At 35.1% G+C, this 18290-nt stretch overlaps 1 protein-coding gene across 2 annotated transcripts in view; it reads right to left on the bottom strand.

Annotated features, from left to right (window-relative positions):
* Positions 1–18290, bottom strand: part of NLK (nemo like kinase) — a 156591-nt gene that overhangs the window by 72018 nt on the left and 66283 nt on the right. The gene's annotated exons all lie outside the window — the stretch shown is intronic.

Genomic DNA, 18290 nt, shown 5'->3' with positions numbered 1-18290 from the left:
AATTTATTCCTGTTAGATTTACTTTACCTGATTCCCACCTAGCATTCCTGGCTACCATAATCTTTCAGCTCTTGTTTCAGTCATCCAATGGTTTGGCTGTTCCTCACAGATATGTGTCACTTTAAAATCTGATCTGTATGTCATCAATGCCTTTATCCAAATTATTAACTGAAGTTTAGAACAGGACTGAGAATTGATCTCTGCAATAGACACAACACTAGAAACCATATATGAGACTGGCATCCGATTATTAATCTTGGGTATGGTTATCCAATTAACTACTTATTTAATTAACTACAATCACTCAGTTTATTTCTTTATCTTGTCCACAAGGAAATCAGACACTCATAAATTGTCTTCCCGAAAACAAAGCATTCCTGTTATCTACCTGTCTGAAAGTCAGACCAAACTTCTTTATGAATATTATAACTTGATAAATTCATCTAAGTGATTGCTACCTTCTTTTCCTAAGTGCTCATGAAACTCTTAAATGGTACATTCTAGCATTTTAAAATAGCACGAGGACTCTCTTTTCTTCCATTGACTGAAAATTTCATAAAACAACTAAATACTATCATTTTAAAGTCTTCAATAGCTTGAAATGTAGTTCAGCTAGGCTAAGAGACCTAATCCTCCTGATCATTGCTTAAAAAATACCAACCACCATTCAGAACACTGTAAAGTCTCTTGAATCTTTTTCCATCTAGAACAGTTACTTAGCATTTCTTTGTCTTTCATGACATTGCCATTTTTGGAAAGTAAAGGCCATTTATTTTGCAGAGTGTTCCCAGTTTGGATTTAGCTGGTGTTCTCATTATCAGATTCAAGTTCTGCATTTTAAAAAACATATGTCTTTACTTTGCTCCTGATTTTAATTAGAGTAACTTTTAAAATACAATGCAAGCTTCAGACCTAGACACACATTATTGTGTTAAATAAAATCAAGTTATGCATTTTTAACAGGAATAACATGCAGTGATCACATTAGGAGGTACATGATGTCTATTTTTCCCATTTCTGGTAGTAACTGTGATTGCTTGGATGAGTTGTCTGTCAGGTTTCTCCACCGCAAGGTTACCTTTTTTTCCCTTTGTAACTGTGCAATATTCTATTCCTCACCAAACTTTGACCAACTAACTACCTTTAGCATCCACTGATAATTTTTGTCTGATTCAATTATTACTATAATGGTTGTTGAATGGTACTTAAAAATTTTTAATATATAACAGCCGGCCTGCACAATAAAATTAGTTTTTTAAACTGAGTAAACTGATTTAACACAATGCCCTTTCCAAAGGCCTCATACAGCAATACTTCTTCCCAACTTCCTACCTCTTACTGGTGTTGACCCGAAAGTGGTGAGGGAAACTGCCCTAAGATAAACCCACTCCTGGCTCAAGGTTAGTACTGTGCCTTATGTTTTAAGGTAAATTTCACAAAGCAGCAGTTTACTTTATTATTCATGCAAAAGCCAGTCATGCCTGTGGCTGGTAACAATATAACTCTAATGAATGTGAGTGGCTGTGCAGTAATTTCACGCCATGTTGAGTTTGTTCTCTCTTAACTTGAGGCAGCAGATGCTTTAGTTCAGCACAAGCACTGCCACAAAACACAGATAAGTGTGGAAGCCTGTTACACGGAATTCTGTTATTTCCTTTGTTACGGAAAGGCTTGCTGTGCTTAGTTTCTCTGTTGCTGCAATACCCTGGTTATTCCAACGCACTTGTTAATGAAGCTCCAGCTGCAGAGATAATGAAAGACATTTTAGGGCAACTTTCTTGATTTCAGAAAAAATGAGCCACCCTTTCACCTACAATTCACTTCCTGGTCGGTTACTTTCTCTATTAAACACTGCATGCTCTAAATAATAAAGTGCACCTGTCAATTCATCTCATTACCTTCATGAACATTCAGGTTATACTAACAGATATTTACTTCCTAAGTTTTTAATTAATGTTTGATTATGTAAACACTACATGAAAAATTAAGTTTTAAGGGTTGTGAGAAAGAATCCTTTCTTATATCTGCCCCAAGTGCATTAATCCTCTACATTTGGAATACAAGTTCAATTGTTTTTCTAAACAGCTGAAAGAATCCACAAGCCATTCCTCACAGAGATAGTTGGTCAAGAGAATACAATAACAAAACAGAAGGTTTTTAGGTCTAGTATGGTCATTTTGTTGTAGAGTTTTCTTAATCCCAGGAATCTGTGACTATTGCCACAAATCTGCTTTAATTACTGATAAGCAGAAGGGTTGGAATGAAATGAGTGAAACTGTTTATTGGGGATACTTTCCCAGACACTAGAATGTTACGTCTTGAAGTTAGTATAGTCAGCAAGAATCTCCAGTAAGTTATATGTTCTCCACTGATTTTATGTGAAGACTCTTTTCTCCATGTGTTTCAGCAGTTTTAAAGTTCATGTTTCTGATACAGGTTTTTAACTATCCAAAGCAAATAAAAAATTTATAATGAGAATGCTTCAACTTGGATTAAGAAAATCAGGTTTTTCTATTTCTATTCACATAATCTTGTAATCAGCAATCCTCTATTTTTTGCTATACACACTACAATTACTATGTCAACTATACCAATACAGTACACATCTCAGTGACAGAACCTCCTAACTAGCCTCTAAATATTTAGATTATTGCCTTCACATTCATTTTGAAATTCATTTCCTTAAAAGTTATTTTTACTTGTATTTAGATAAAACCTGCTTGAGAAAACAACAGCAAACTATGAGGCAAAATTTCTGATAACAAGTAAGTCTAGAAAATGTATCTTATTTGTACCTTAGTTCTTGTTATATGTTCAAGGACAAGGAATAAGGAATTTATTCTTGACTGGCATTTCTAATCAGAATTTTAAGAAGCTATAGTTTGTGTACACTTTGACATAGTTTACAGAGTTCCACACTATTTAGAAAAACATACATCCTTGGCTTCCCTGTTTCCACCCAAAACACAAAAAAGGTTTCTCATCTTTCATATTTAGGTAATTTAATTACATCAGTTGGATCTCTGATTTTTTTAAATGTTTATCTAAATTTGGAATTTGCCACATTAGCCCTACATGTAAGAGATCCTTTTCCCTGTTTTCGAGATACTTATAAAATGATTCCCAAATTTGTTAATCTGATACTACAAGGAAAAAAAGGTCTGACATAATAGCTAAACCAAAGCAGTGAAATAGTTCATTCTTTCTTATATCCTAAATAACGTAACTATTGATCAGAAGAAGCAAAATATGTACATTTAATTCTAAGAGTTACGAACTTAAATATGAACTTAAACATCCTCTAACTCTGTTTAAATAATTATAAATAGCAATTACTTCAGTAAGTGAGACAGCACTGAGCCATTCTGATCTGCAGTGAGATACCCAGGGATGCTGATAAAGAAGGAGGAATAAGAACAGGGAAGCCATCCAGTATTAGGCTGCCATATCTATTTTCAAATACTTGTTACTAGTGAATACATCTAACTTATGAGGCCTCCTCAACTCCCCACCAATAATCATTGGTTAATTTAAAACACAGGTGAAAAATCACTTTATGCTAATTATTGTTGTCTTGGGAATATTTTACTGTTATTTAGATCATAAATTAGTTCCATCATTAATGCAGATGCTGGCAAGATAAACTATCTCCTCAGTCACTGTCACTAAGGAGTCTGACCTGCCTGCAGGAAAGTTGCCACACTGTCTTTTCAACTGGGATTTTCTCATGTTAGGAGGTGAACATGACAGTCTAGTTTGCCAAATCTAGGAAGTTTTCATGGCTCACTAGCCACAGTCCTCTCCTAGAAACAGACCTATGAATATTGTATGGAGAGGGAAAACCAATTGCAATGAAGGGAAGGTTTCTGCACAAAGCCACAAAGGAAAAGAATTCACACTTGTATCTCCTTCTTGTATTTTAACAACTATGTCTGGGCAAGAAGATGTTACAAAGGGTAACCAAAACTAAAACTATGTCACACAAAAATGTACTGCTTTTATTCCCACTGATGACTCCCTAAAACATGTTCAGTAACAAGAACACTGAAGAATATAAAGATTTTTTTAAAATTAAAGAATGACCATTTTTGTTGTACATTAGGCTTATGAATATAGAAGACACCAACAAAAGAAACAGTTTTATTTACATGATAGGTTTATAACAGTATAGCTTTGCCAATGTCAAAAAAACTGTAATGAATTTGGAAACAAAGTTTACATCAGAAAAAGAATTTTGTTTTTGTCATAGAGAATGCTTATCATTTAATATTTCAATGGCTAAGCTAATATTTTATTACTTAACATAAACTATAAGTCCCAATATGCTGTTGGTTAAAAGCAAGCTGTCTATACATACCAACATAACAGTAAAACGTCATTTTTGAAGGGAAAGGGGAAATTAGAATATGGCTTGGAATTATAAATAAAATGTCCCTTTTCCTAGAGATACTTATGTATCTAGGTGAAAAGTGTCTAGGTGAAAAAGACATGAATCCATCCGAAGATTTGTTTTACAATACTTTAGTAATAAGGATTTTTGAAACAAATCAAATAAATCCTGGTAATTATTGAATCTGGGCAGTGGGTATAATGTGATCTAACTATTCAAAAGTAGAGAAAAGGTACGCTTGAACGTTTCCAAAATAAAAAAATTGAAATGAAAAACTTTAAGTACTATTTATAATAATATAAAAAACATCCAATATCCAGGATTAAAGCTAATAAATGCTATGCAAGTAAGACTCCTATAGAAAAAGACCAAAAAACATTATAGAGAAGAAATTAAAGACATAAATGGAAAGACATACTATATTCATGGATTAGAAAACAATTTTGTAAAAATTTCAATTCTCCCCAAACTGACTTACAGATTTTGTGACATTCCAATCAATACCCCAAAAGATTTTTGTGGAAGTAGACAAATTAGTTCTAAAGTTTTTATGGAAATGCAAATAAGCCAAGGGCAGCTAAGACACTCTTGAAGAATAAAGTGGGAAAAATTGCTCTACCAGTTATGAAAACATAAATCTACAGTAACTTAGTGTAATTTTGGTGCAACAGATCAGTGAAATAGAAATATGACCCAGAAACAGATCCTTACAATATAGAGACACTGGACTTATCATAAAGGTGGCTCTGCAGATGGGGAAGTTGGGCCTTAAGTTATTGTTTCTCAGCTTCAAACCCATCTGTTAAACACTGCTTTATAATATTAGGGCTAAGACTCTGCAAACCACATTTTGGTTTTGCCTACTAGCTCCATGTTAGGCTTTGCCAACAGGAGGCTTTAAGATAGCAAAGCTGGAGAAGAAAAGGAGACTTGCTCCTTCAGTGGGTTTCCTGTCAGTTTCTTGTTCTGTGTCACCCTAGCAACACTTCCTTCACTCCCAGGAGTGATAGGGCCCTTCTGTAACAGCAGCTGAATGTAGTTTACAGTTTTCCACATTTGCAGAACCAGCCTCACTGCATCCTTCACCCCAGATACCAGCACTAGTTAGCTATCCTCTCCTTAGACATAGGAATTTCTGTTGTATGGGTTTTGAAGTCTTAGTAACTCCAATGTCTCCCTTTATTCCTCTAGCCATTGGGATGGTAGCGGCTACTTCCACAATGACTTAGTAGTTTCTTGTCTTTTTAGTTACCTAAAACTTTACTTTTAACTTTAGTTACAAACAACTTTACAGTTAAATAGCAACCTTTTCACATATTAAACTCTATTTAAATAACTGGTATGGTTTTTTTCTCCTGATTGGACCCTAACAGATACAACATTGTTTTCAATGTGTGGTACTGAAACAACTGGACAGCCATATGGGAAAACAGAATGAATCTTCACCCCTACTTCACTCCATTCAAAAAATAAATTCCAGGTGGATTTAGATATAAATGTGAAAATTAAAATCATACAGCTTTTAGAAGGTAACATATAGATGAATACCTACCTTCATGATACTGGGGCAGGGAGAGTCTTCTTCAATAGGACACAAAAAAGCACTCATAATGGAAAAAAACTGATATATCTGACTAAAAATCAAGAATTTCTTTTCATATCAGTATTGTTAAAGAGTAAAAATGCAAGTCATACAGTGGGGAACAATGCTTGCAACACACAGAGGAAACAAAGGACTCTTATCCAGATACATATAGAACTCCTGCAAATCAATTTTTAAAAAGGGCTTGAATAGGCACTTTACATAGAAGTATAACCCAAATGGCCAATAAGCATATGGAAAAGAGCTTAACTTCATTAGTCATTTGGGAAATGAAAATCAAAACATAATGAGGAAATACCATATAACCAACAGAATGGCTACACCATTGTTTGCTAAAATCTGGTAATACCAAATATTTGGTGAAGATGTGGTGCAGGGGCAATTCTTATAGACAGCTAGTAGGAATGTTGATTGGTACAATCAATTTGGAAAGCAGGTTGGCCTGATATACTAAAATGAAAATATGTATTAACTGTGACCCAGCAATTTGACTCCTACATACCCAATTATGTATACCTATACACTAAAATACATACAAGTGTGTTCATGCCAGCAGTATTTGTAATATCCTTAAAACTGGAAACAACCCAAATATTCATGAACAACAGAATGGATAAACAAGTTGTTGTATATTCATATAACTGAATACTCTACAGCAATTGAAATGAACTACTGTTACATTCAACATACAGGAATCTCACAAACTTAATTTTGAACAAAAGAAACCAATCACAAATGAATAGATACTATAAGCTTTCATTCCTATAATATTAAAAATATAAGCAAAGTTAAACTCATGTTAGGGGTGTATACTTAGGAGATACAAACTATTAAGAAAAGAAGTAGTTACCGTAAGTTAGGAGAGTAGTTACCTGTGGGGAGAAGCAGCACAGGGGACTTCTGGGTGCTGGTGAAGTCCTATTTCTCACATGAATGGTGGCTACAGAGATTATGTATTTTGTGGTAAACCACTGAGCTGTATATTTTATTTTGTGTATGTTTCTGTATGTGTGTAGTTATATCACAAGAAAGGTAAAGACAAAGTTCTCGGTTAAATTTTTGAGCATAAAAAAGCATTTTAGATTGAATCTGTATAATAAACAATTTTTACAGAAGATGATTATTTCCATTATTTTTCATAAAGATACAAATCTACACCAGCCCAGTGGATTTTGTCGTATCTTTCTTTGAGCCACTGGTGCATTCTGTAGAGAGGAGTATAGAATTTTGTTTTGGTAGAATTCCAAAGGAATTTGCTTGCTTAAAAAAATAAATGTTTTCTTCATCATTACATAAGAATATGCTATTAAGCATTCCACAGGAGAGTGCTGTCAGCAGAATTATAGCAAAACTACAGTCCCACCCCTAACCTAATCACAATCTCCTACCTTTTTCCATTGTAGAGCAGAATGCTGAAGCAGCTACAAAATATAGATGTGCTTCAGATTTTTAATTAGCCTTTTAAAATAACCAAAACCAAAAATATTGCAAATACAAAGCAGGAGGCAGGACTTCCAGCTGTGGCAAACTGAAGAGGTCAGCAAATCCTCTCCTCCCCAAACAACTATAACACTGGATAAAAGTATCAAAAGCAACTATTTCAGGGTTCCAGAAAACAACCTAAGACAAATGACAAATTCCACAGTGTTTATTTATGAAAAAGCATGGAACTTTGAGTGAGAACAGCAGGAGCCAGTGGCATTACTGCTTAGGGCTGCTACTTACCCTACTCCCTGTCTCCCCCTCCATGCAGTAGTTGTACTTTGGCCGCGCTGGCCATGAAAACCAGCAGTTTCACTGTCTGAGGTTGCTGATGTGATCTGAAGTGGAGGGCAAAAACCCCACACCCAATGGCATTGAGAGTAGAGGCATTAAAGTTGACCGGAAAAGAACAAAGAAAGCCTACAGCTCTGCTGGTCTAAGGCTGTCATCCCAGTTGGGAACAGGGACAGACCATCAGGAATTTAACAAGGAGATTCTGGAGATGAGAGCCACAAAGGATTAAGTAAACTCTCCACACATGATCTGCTAACTGGAGGCTGCATATATGCTCAGAGTTGACTGGAAAGGGCCTGAGCTCTCCAGTATCTGTGGCTGACCGGGAGGCTTCTCGCATGTGAAAAGAACTGCAAGGTTAGCAGAAAATAAGAGCTTGAAAACTATATGAGTTCTCTGTAACACAATCACAAATGGATCAGCAAAGAGTAGAAGCCTTACTGGCTCAAGATGTTTGAGCTTAACTTTTAAAACATCACTGACTCCACCAAGCTATGTAGACAAAGGGACCCCAAGAATTCTAGGCAGGTTAAAAATTAAATAAGAAACAAACAAAAACTGAGCAAAGACTTGAGTGGCTGCACCCCACAAAGGAGAAAGATTCTGCACATTAGGTATAGTCATGTTACTTAAATATAAGCAAATATACATAATAATAGCAATATGTCAATAATGACAACCCTCAGTGGTGCTGGGGTGGTGGTTGAGAGAAATTATATTCAGAGTTATTACAATATATGATCAAATATGCCTAATTTTTAACAAAAAAAATTATAAGACATAAATAAACAGGACAATGTGACATATACTTGGGAAAAAAAGTAGTCAATAGAAATGGTTTCTGAGTGGACCCAGATGTATTCACAACGACTTCAAAGCAGCTATTATAAATATGTTCAAAGATTAAAGGAAATAATGTTTAAAGAAAATACAGTGACAATACTCAACAAACAGGAAATTTCAACAGAGAAATAGAAACTAAAAAAAGAACCAAATCAAATTCTAGAGTTAAAAAGTACATTAGAAATGAAAATTTCACTGGTTTGCCCAACAGTAGATAGCAGAAGAATGAATCAGTGAGCTCAAAAGGTAAATAAATAGAAATTATACAATTTCAAGAACAGAAAGGAAAAAGTTTGATGAAAAAGTGAACAAACCTCAGAGACCTATGCAGTAATACTGAGTATACCAACATACATCTAATGGGGTGTCTTGCCAATGGGTTTCAGCTCCAGGCAAGTTTACTATGGATTGAGACGGAAGAATGACAATGTTCTTGGGGTGAAAGGGTTTATTACGCAGCTTGTTTTCCTGCCAATAGGTTGAGCACTAGAATAATGTTTGTATCCAACAGTCTGCAGGTATATAATCCTCCTCCATCTCTGCCTCTGCTCAGAGTACTGGGCAGAGGTCTTTATATAGTGACTCAGTCAGTAATAGCTTATTGACTACAGGCGAGGAGGCAGTAGCCTAGCAGCAGGCCAGTTACATCACCAAGTAGTTTAGGTTCAGGTGAAGATCCTGGCCATAGGAACCTTCACTTTATCCACATGGGGTACCAGGAAAACAGGAGAAGGGGTCAGAAAAAAATATTTGAAGAAATAATGGTTTGAAACTTCCCAAATTTGTTGAAAACTGATAGATCCAAAAAGCTCAAAAAACCACACAGGATAGATGCAAGAACCCTAGACAAGTCATAGTCAAACAGATTAAATCAAAGCCAAGTTCTTGAAAATAATGAGAAAAACAATAAAATTCATGACTAACGTCTCATCAGATATAATGGAGGCCAGAAGGAGTAGAAGGCCATCTATGTGGCCTTAACTCAATGTTAAGATGGCAATTTCCCCCATAGTGACCTAGAGATTCAATGTAATCCCAATCAGAACTGCAACCCTCATATATTACTGGTGGAAATGTAAAATGGTAGAGCCACTTTGGAAAACAGTTGGCTATTTCTTAAAAAGTTAAACTTAAGATACGACCCAACTTCAATCATATATTTACATAAGGTAAATGAAAACATGTTCAAAGACTTCTGTGTGAATATTCATAGCAGAATAGCCGAAAGTGGGAAGAGTCAAATCCACCAACTAGTGAATGGATAAACAAACAGGTACATCTATAAAACAGAATAAAAAGGGACAAACTACTACATACTAACACATGGATAAACCTCAAAAACATGCTAAGTCAATGAAGCTTGACACAAAAGGCCACAAAATATATGATGCCATTTATAATACGTTTTTAGAAAAGACAAATTTATACAGACAAAAAGCATTTCAGAGCTTGCTCCATGAGGGTAAAACTGCAATTATTTCCAGAACCTCTAGCATGACCTTGGTAATTTTACATTAACAATAGGTGTTTTACAGTTGCAGCCTCTTGAAGCCCAGGGGCAAGGGATGGAGGTCGGCAGTTCGCTCCGCCCCTCCGTTCCTGGTACGTAATTGGTCTGGTGCCTGTCAGTCGCTGCAGTCCCACCTGCGGAGTTTCTCCCAAAAAGGGCGGGCAGAGAGACGAGCTCCGGCAGAGGTGCGAGTGAGAGCAGTGGATAAGGTGACCAACAGGCTTCTCATAAGCAGTAAACGGTTTCTCCCAGCCTAGCTTTTCCCTCGACTGATTTCGGTCATACCAGTTGATTCGCCCCCCCTCCAGGAACACGTTTTCCCCAGAAATACACTCTGCATTGTAAAATGTAATGGGGGACGGTATAAACTAAGTTTAGGGGGTAATAAAATGTTCTAAAATTGGGTTGTGGTAATAATTGCACAACAGTGGAAATATACTAAAAAAATCATTGAATTTCATACAGTAGCCTCCCCCACATCTGTGGTTTTGCTTTCCTCAGTTTCAGTTACTTAGGGTCAACTGTGGTACAGAAACAGATAATCCTCTTTCTAATGATTCATCAGAAGGTCAGTAGTAGCCTAATGCTTGTCACAATGCCTATGTCATCTCATCACATAGGCATTTTACAGTCTGACATCATCAAAAGGTAAGTATAGTACAATAGATATTTTGAGAGATTTACATTTTTATTACAGTATATTGTTGTAATTGTTTTATTATTGTTAATCTCACTGTGCCTAATTTATAAATTAAACTTTATCAGAGGTATGTATCTATAGGAAAAAACAGTATACATAAAGTTTGGTACTAACTATGGTTTCAGTCATCTAGTCAGGCTCTTGGAATGTATCCCCTGTAGACAAAAAGGGGACTACTGTACTCATGATGGGTGGATTTTTTAGTATGTAAATTATGCCTCACTAAAGCTTTAAAAACAAATCATCACCTTAGAATACCAGTTGTTTATAACATTTCAGGCCCTATTCTGATTTGATGCTGTATAATTTCCTTCCTTGATATATTTATGTTGTTTTTTTCACTTATCCACATAGGTCATACATAACCACTTATTCCAAGAAATACAGAAAAACTATAATTTCTTTTTAAATTTTAACATCAGTATTTTAATTCACTTGGAAATAGCTATGATATATGCTGTAAGTTATTAGCTTATAACAGTATAAATCATAATCAATTTTTTAAACTGCTACTTTATTCTATGGTTTACTTATCTTTCAAAACCTGTTTGATAATTATCACTTAACATGTCTCAACTTTTTCATATACATTTTATTGCCATTTTGTCAAATTCTTTAAAGCAGCTGCCATCAAATTTAGCTCATCACAATCAAGTGGTGGGCTTTAGAAAAAGAAAACCAAAACCAAAAAACAAAACCCAAAACTATTTCATTAACCTGCAGCAGGGCTGCAATATAATGCGTCATAAGAAACACATATTTGGTCATTGACCAAATATGTATTTTCCAGGTATATCTGGTCTTCTTCTGCAGTTGCCGAAAATACTTGAGTCTTAAAGGTGAAATGGGTGTCTTGTCATGTTAATGAGAGACTTTTTGTTGGACCTCACCCAAGGGTGGGGACACTAGAGGTTTAATCAGCCAATGGCCAATGATTTTAGTAAATCATTACTACGCAATGAAGTCCTCACAAAAAGCCCTGAGAAGAGCCTCTCTCTTGGATCCTGTTTCTCTGTTTGGAGAGATTCCATGTGCCACTTAGCCAGGCCCCACGCTCCATGACAATAGAAGCTCCTTTATTTGGGACCTTGCCCTATGTCTCTCTTCATCTGGCTGTTAACTTGTATCCTTTATTAAACTAATTAAGGCATTTTCCTGAGTTCTGTGAGCCACTCTAGCAAATTACTCAAACCTAAGGGGGAGGTTGTTGGAACCTCCAATCTGTAGCCAGTTGGTCAGAAGTACAGTAACTGCCTGGGACTTATGAGTGATGTCTGGAGTTCAGGGGTAGAAGGGCAGTCTTGTAGGACAGAGACCTTAACCTGGGGAATCTGGTGCTGTCTCCGGACAGATAGTGTCAGAATTAGAGGTCTCAAACACCCTGCTGGCATTTGAGAATTGCTTGGTGTGTATGGGAAGACCCCCTCCCATACACACACACTGGAATCGGGTCCAGGAACTCGAAAGGAGTTGTACTATTATTGTTGTATATGAAAAAAACACAAGGGCCTAAGAACTTGTATTTTTAAAAGCTCTCAGCTAACTCTGATTTTTAGTCAGATTCAAGAACTACTGCTTTAAACACAGTGCTTTTGTAACTTTAATGTACATAAGAATCATCTGGAATTCTTAAAATCTTAAAATGTGGATTGATTTATTATGTGGGGAATTGAGATTCTGCATTTATAACAAGCTCCTAGGTGATGCGGATGTTGCTGGTGGTAAGGCTTTAAGATAATGTCTGCATCTTACTTGGTTAAATTCAATATACTAATACAGTAAAACATGGGGTTTTAATACATTTGACCCTCCCAACTCCCCATTTATTCAAACTTCTTTTATGCTTGCCATTAAAGTTTTATTGCTCTCAGACACACATGAAAGAATGTATTTAATGTGTACCACTGTAAATAAGTGTATACTGTTATGTAATTTATTGTTAAAATACAGTAACATACTTTAAATTAAAAATTTGCAACACTCCTAAATTCATTTATTATGCTGTTGAATTTTTTAGGTTTTCTAAGTATATAATTATACTTTACATTGTGACAGTTTCTATCTTGCATATATCTATAGTTTTTTTTTTTTACGTTTATACACTGGATAACATTGGATAATAGACAGTACTGCTTTATTTATATTTTTAATAGAAGATTCCATTTGGGCTAATGTTGACTTTTCATTATAAATATATAGGGAAAACCTATTTCCTTTATACTTTTTTAGAGTTGTCAGAAATAGGTGTTAATTTTTATGAAATATTTTTAGAATATTTAAAAATAGTTTGGGAACATCATGATTTTCTCAAATTTTCTTTTTTAATTTATCAGGTTATAAATCCTAGAGCAAGGACTCTCTTATATGTATCTTTGTATCCTCCCAGCACTAAACAGTATCTTCCCTAGGTCAATGAACATTAGTTTAACTGATTTTACTCTCTCTCCATGGAATACGTTAAGTTTTTCCTTATACTGAAGCAATCTTGAATTTCTATACTAAATATCACTTGGTCTTAGTGAATATTTGTTTTAAATGCTGAATATCTTTTACATTATCATTTACATTATTTTAGTTTAGAGTCTTTTCATCTCTGTTCATAACAAGACTGACCATCATTTTTATTATTCATTTCTAATCTTATTGCACCATAATCTGAGGATGTTGCACTTACTAAAGTATCGACTAATAAATTGTGCATATTCAAATCTGTGCATTTTAAAGCACATATGCTTACTATTTTCATTTCTTCCTCTCAAAAATTTACATTACTGATAGCAATTAATATTTGGCTTTTTTGAACTGAAATTCTGACAGTGAGATATTGGCTCCAACTTAAGTGTTCTGCTATCTAGCTAAAGAAAAATCGTTTTTGTTTCCCATGCTTTCCTGTTAACGTAAGAGAAGCAGAGTAGTGAGACATCCCAACTTTACAAAGGAAGTTTTGGTATAAATGATGTATTTTTATTATATATAAATTGAAAATTATTTTTAAATGGTAATGGAAAACACTATATTTTGTTCATTTAAATAAAACACTGTATAATAGAACTTAGTTGAGGGTAGTTAGTTCTGAATATGCAAAAATATTCTAACTACAAGATTTTAAGACATCAACCTTGTTTGAGTATGTTTTCAGTAAAATTGGTATAGTGAGGTGCACAAATCATTATTCTATGTATTTCATTTTAGGTTCTTCCAACCATAATACGGATACTTTAGATGCAGGATAAGTTTTGGAAAACACTTGGAAAAATGCAGTGGCAAATATTGTAATTTACCCTATTTCTAATTATGGTAAATAGAGTGATAAAATAATGAAATACATCATGTACAAAAGAAACATCAAACACTGCAAGCAGTTTTTTTCATATGTTGGTGTCCTAACACAGGGCTGCATGCAGCCATGGCTCTGGGCACTGAAGCCTGCTGGCATGATGCAGGGAGCAAAATGGCTCTAAATGAGGATGATCATAATTAGCTAACAATGTCTACCTCAAACCCACCTGGGGAAATGGGGGTGGACTCAAATGTTGTTAGTAAGCGATAACAAGGGCTTTCTTCTATAGCCAATTTATGCATAAATCACCAGGTCTTTGGTCATTTAAGAAAGAGGAAGGGGAAGATTTGGCTGCCCAGCCACCTGGCAGGAGTGTATCTGATGACTGAGACCTTTACTTTTTCCCAAACACATTTTTCACCAGCAAATGACACCTGCAACTCTTTGAAAAGTAACCCATATTTTCTCCCACTTGAAAAGACAGCTGGAGGGGAGGAGATGAAAACAGCATCCCAGGTTTAGATATAAAGCATACCAGCCATTAGATCAAACAATTAAAAAATTTTATATTATCAGTTTTAAAAAATATAGATTAATATAATATACAGATTATGTCATTGCAAACTATAAAATCTCAGATAAAGAGGGATACATTTGCTTGGCCACAGCTCATTAGCCATATTAGAGAAGCCACCTGTTATACCACAGCTAGAATTTCAGGTGTGTATTACATGGAAGGAAGATTTTCAGTCCTTCTTTGGGATATAATTTGAAAGACAGTGCTGGATGGAAGGGGTACCTGTTCCCTTTCCCTTCAGCTAAGACAGAAAACCTTGAACCAAGGTGAAGACTCAGGTAGCAATCAAAGACAGTTAGGCAGAATGTGGTTGAATACAGGAATATGTCTGCTGTCCCACATTTTACTGAGGAGAGAAATCCCTAACAAAACCACCTGAAGAACAGAAGGCAAGTCAAGCATAACAAAAATGGGACTAAATGGTGTAACAGTGTTAGTAATGGGAATTCAGAGAAGGTGGCTGTAAGAAAACCATAAAATGGATTTAGAACCGGCACCAATCCGTTGATTCTTACATAGCTTCTTTTTTTTTTTTTTTTGCTACTTATATCCAAAATACCATCCTAGAGAAAAAGAAAGTCTTTCCTGAATGTACAGGGTTCCATGTAAAAAGATTTCAAGACTATTACTACCACCTCCTACCAAATAACTACAAATTATTTCCACATGGATCCTGAAACTCTCCTTAAGAGCCTTGCTCTGTTTACTGTCAGTTTCACTTCAGGAAGGATGAAACTAACCATTAAAGTCATGAAGATGAAAAAAGTCAAATCTGTTTGCCAAAAAAAGTCTATCTGAAAACTGCCACTTACAACATTTAATAAAGATAACTAAACCCAAGCTACTGTCTTCCCATTGACATGCCCCCTTTGATAAAGTAAAAATCATTGTTTATTATATAGCAATTTGTTATAGGAGCACACAAATCCCCAGGAGAAACAAACCAGAGAAATAAGAAACTGCCAAGGTCTGATAAAGAGGCAAGAAAAACAGATTTATGAACTTGTATTCCAAGACCGTATCTCAAAATCCCTGCCTATACTTAGAGAATACAGTAGTTTCGGTGAACGATATAATAAAGTGAACATCAGGCAGGAAACATTCATCATGAGATAAAGGGTCAATGGGGGATTTCTTCCAAGTTGTAAATGAATTCTGAAGTGTTTCACTTATTAAGTAGCAATTACAACTAATAATAGTAATAGAATGAGAGTATACAAAATGATAAATGGATGAGTCAAAAGTTAACAGGTAAAGTTTAGAATAAATTCTTCAAAGAGCTTACCAATCTTGAAACTATGTCCCTTAGGTTAGAACTTCAATCTAATCTACAAAACTGCTAAGTTTAAGAAGATACTTGATTTTTTGCCTGTTTTTTCCAAAGTATTCATTCAGAACTTGGTTTCAAAAGTTCTTCAGTGACATATTAACTTGTCACCACTATGATAACCAGATAAAATTTGAAACCTAAGTATATTTCCAAATACATTATGTCATCTGTAAATACACATTAAAAAATCCCCTTAACTAAATATTTGGATCTTGATATATGCAGTTACTATCTGAAACAGCTCTTCTTGAACTGTTTTTAATATATGGCTGAATATAAACAACTTTCAGACAAAATTTTTCACCTTACTAAAGTTCCAAAGTTCAGAAAAAAAGGGTAAAGCATAATCTTAGAAAGTGAGTACAAAAAATTTTAACTTAAAGAGGCATACAATGCATTATCTCAGTGGTGGCCGGCTTACTAAACTGCTGTACTTTCAAAGAGCAAACTACAGGACTCACCCTTCTCTTCCCTTGAGTCTGGGAGAAGGCTTGTGGCTAATAGTGTTAATCAATTAATTATCCCAAACATAAACCAGTCAAACAAAATCTCTCTCTTTTCAACCTTTGAGGCTGAGCTGCATGTAAGAAGTCTGGCTATCCTGTAGCTACCATGCTGAAGTTACCACACAGTAGTAGAGAGGCCTAAGGAGCCTCAGCTATTCCAGCTCCAAATGTTCAATCTTCCCAGCTGATGCACTGTTTATCACATGAGTAAGAAAGCCTTCAGATGATTCCAGCCTTCAGAGTGGAGCTGTCCGTCCAGACTGACACCAAATGAAGCAGAAACTAGCTATCCCCACTGAGCCCTCCAGACTACAGGGCATGTTGTTTTAGTCCTAAATTTTCAGGTGGTGTTACACAGCCAATGTTAAAAGGGAAAATATTATTAGAATGTAAAGTATTGACTCATCTATAAATTTGACAAAATTATATTAACACTCCAACAAGATTTTGGAAAAAATCTGATATAACTGATTCTGTAGCAGATTAAAGATGGCCATAAATTTGTAGACACTAACCCATACTCTCCCTGCCATTAAGAGTTGAATCTATGTCTCTGAGCAACAGAATGTGGCAAAAGTGGCACTGCAATAGTTTCCAGGCTCATGTCTTCAGACACCGTCAGATACCGACAAGCTTCCCCTTCTTACTTTGGAACACTTGCTCACAGAGTCCCAAGTCACCATGGAAGAAGTCTAACTATTCTGCTGGAAATAACACACAGAGGGGCCCTGGAATCATATAGAAAAGGAGAGTGCCTAGATGATTCTACCTTCTAACTCATCCCCTCTAAGTTGCCTGACATGTGAGTTAAGCTTTCTTAGACCCTTCAGAGTAGACCAACACACAGGTGAATACCACCAAACGACTCTAGTCAATGTCATGTGGAACATAATTCCCAGCCAACCCTGATTGAATACATGACCCACAGATTGTGAGAACAAGTAAAATGACTGTTCTAAGCCACTAAATTTGGAGTGGCTTGTTATGCAGCAATAAATAACTGCAACAGGTTCTAAGATTTACCTGAAAGAATGAATACTGATAATTAACTAGGAAAATTAGAAGATAAAATAATACCTTGATTTCCAGATATAAAATGTAACAAGCTACAAAAGTTACCATACTATGGTATGGTACTAGAACAGACATACATATAAATTTTTAAAAAAACAGAAATTCTGAAATAGGCCCGATCAGATATAAGATTTTAGGGAATGATAAATGTATTTCAAAACCATAGGGAAAATATGTATTATGCAATAAATGATGCTGGGACAACTAACTTCTTTGGGGGGAAAAGTTGTATCTTTACCCTATATATTATGGCAAAACTAACAAAAAATATAGATTGAATATTTCAAAATATAAAATAAAGCCAGAAGATCAACTAGAGATGAATATTTATATATTGTTCATATGGGTAAACCTTTCTAAGTATGACAAAAAAACTAAAGTAAAAATCTGTAAAATTGGACTATGTAAGAATTATAAGCACTATTAAGAAAACCAGGAAAACATTAAAAAACATAACAAATAATATTTATCCTTCATATGAATAACTTTATAAATTGTTAAGAAAAACAGAAACATCCCAACAGGAAAAATGGGCAAAGAGCATAAATAGGGACTTCACAGAAAAATATATATGGCCAAGAATTAAAAGAAAATTAATTTGCTTTGAGAAAGGAAAACAATACTGATTGGAGGAAAATAGCAGAATCCATACATTCTACAGCACATCGTCATAATGTCTAGGACTCAATCCAAAATTACCT

The sequence above is a fragment of the Manis javanica genome, chromosome 4, assembly GCF_040802235.1.
Source record: "Manis javanica isolate MJ-LG chromosome 4, MJ_LKY, whole genome shotgun sequence".
NCBI lineage: Eukaryota > Metazoa > Chordata > Mammalia > Pholidota > Manidae > Manis > Manis javanica.
This window is presented reverse-complemented; position numbering and strand designations above follow the sequence as displayed.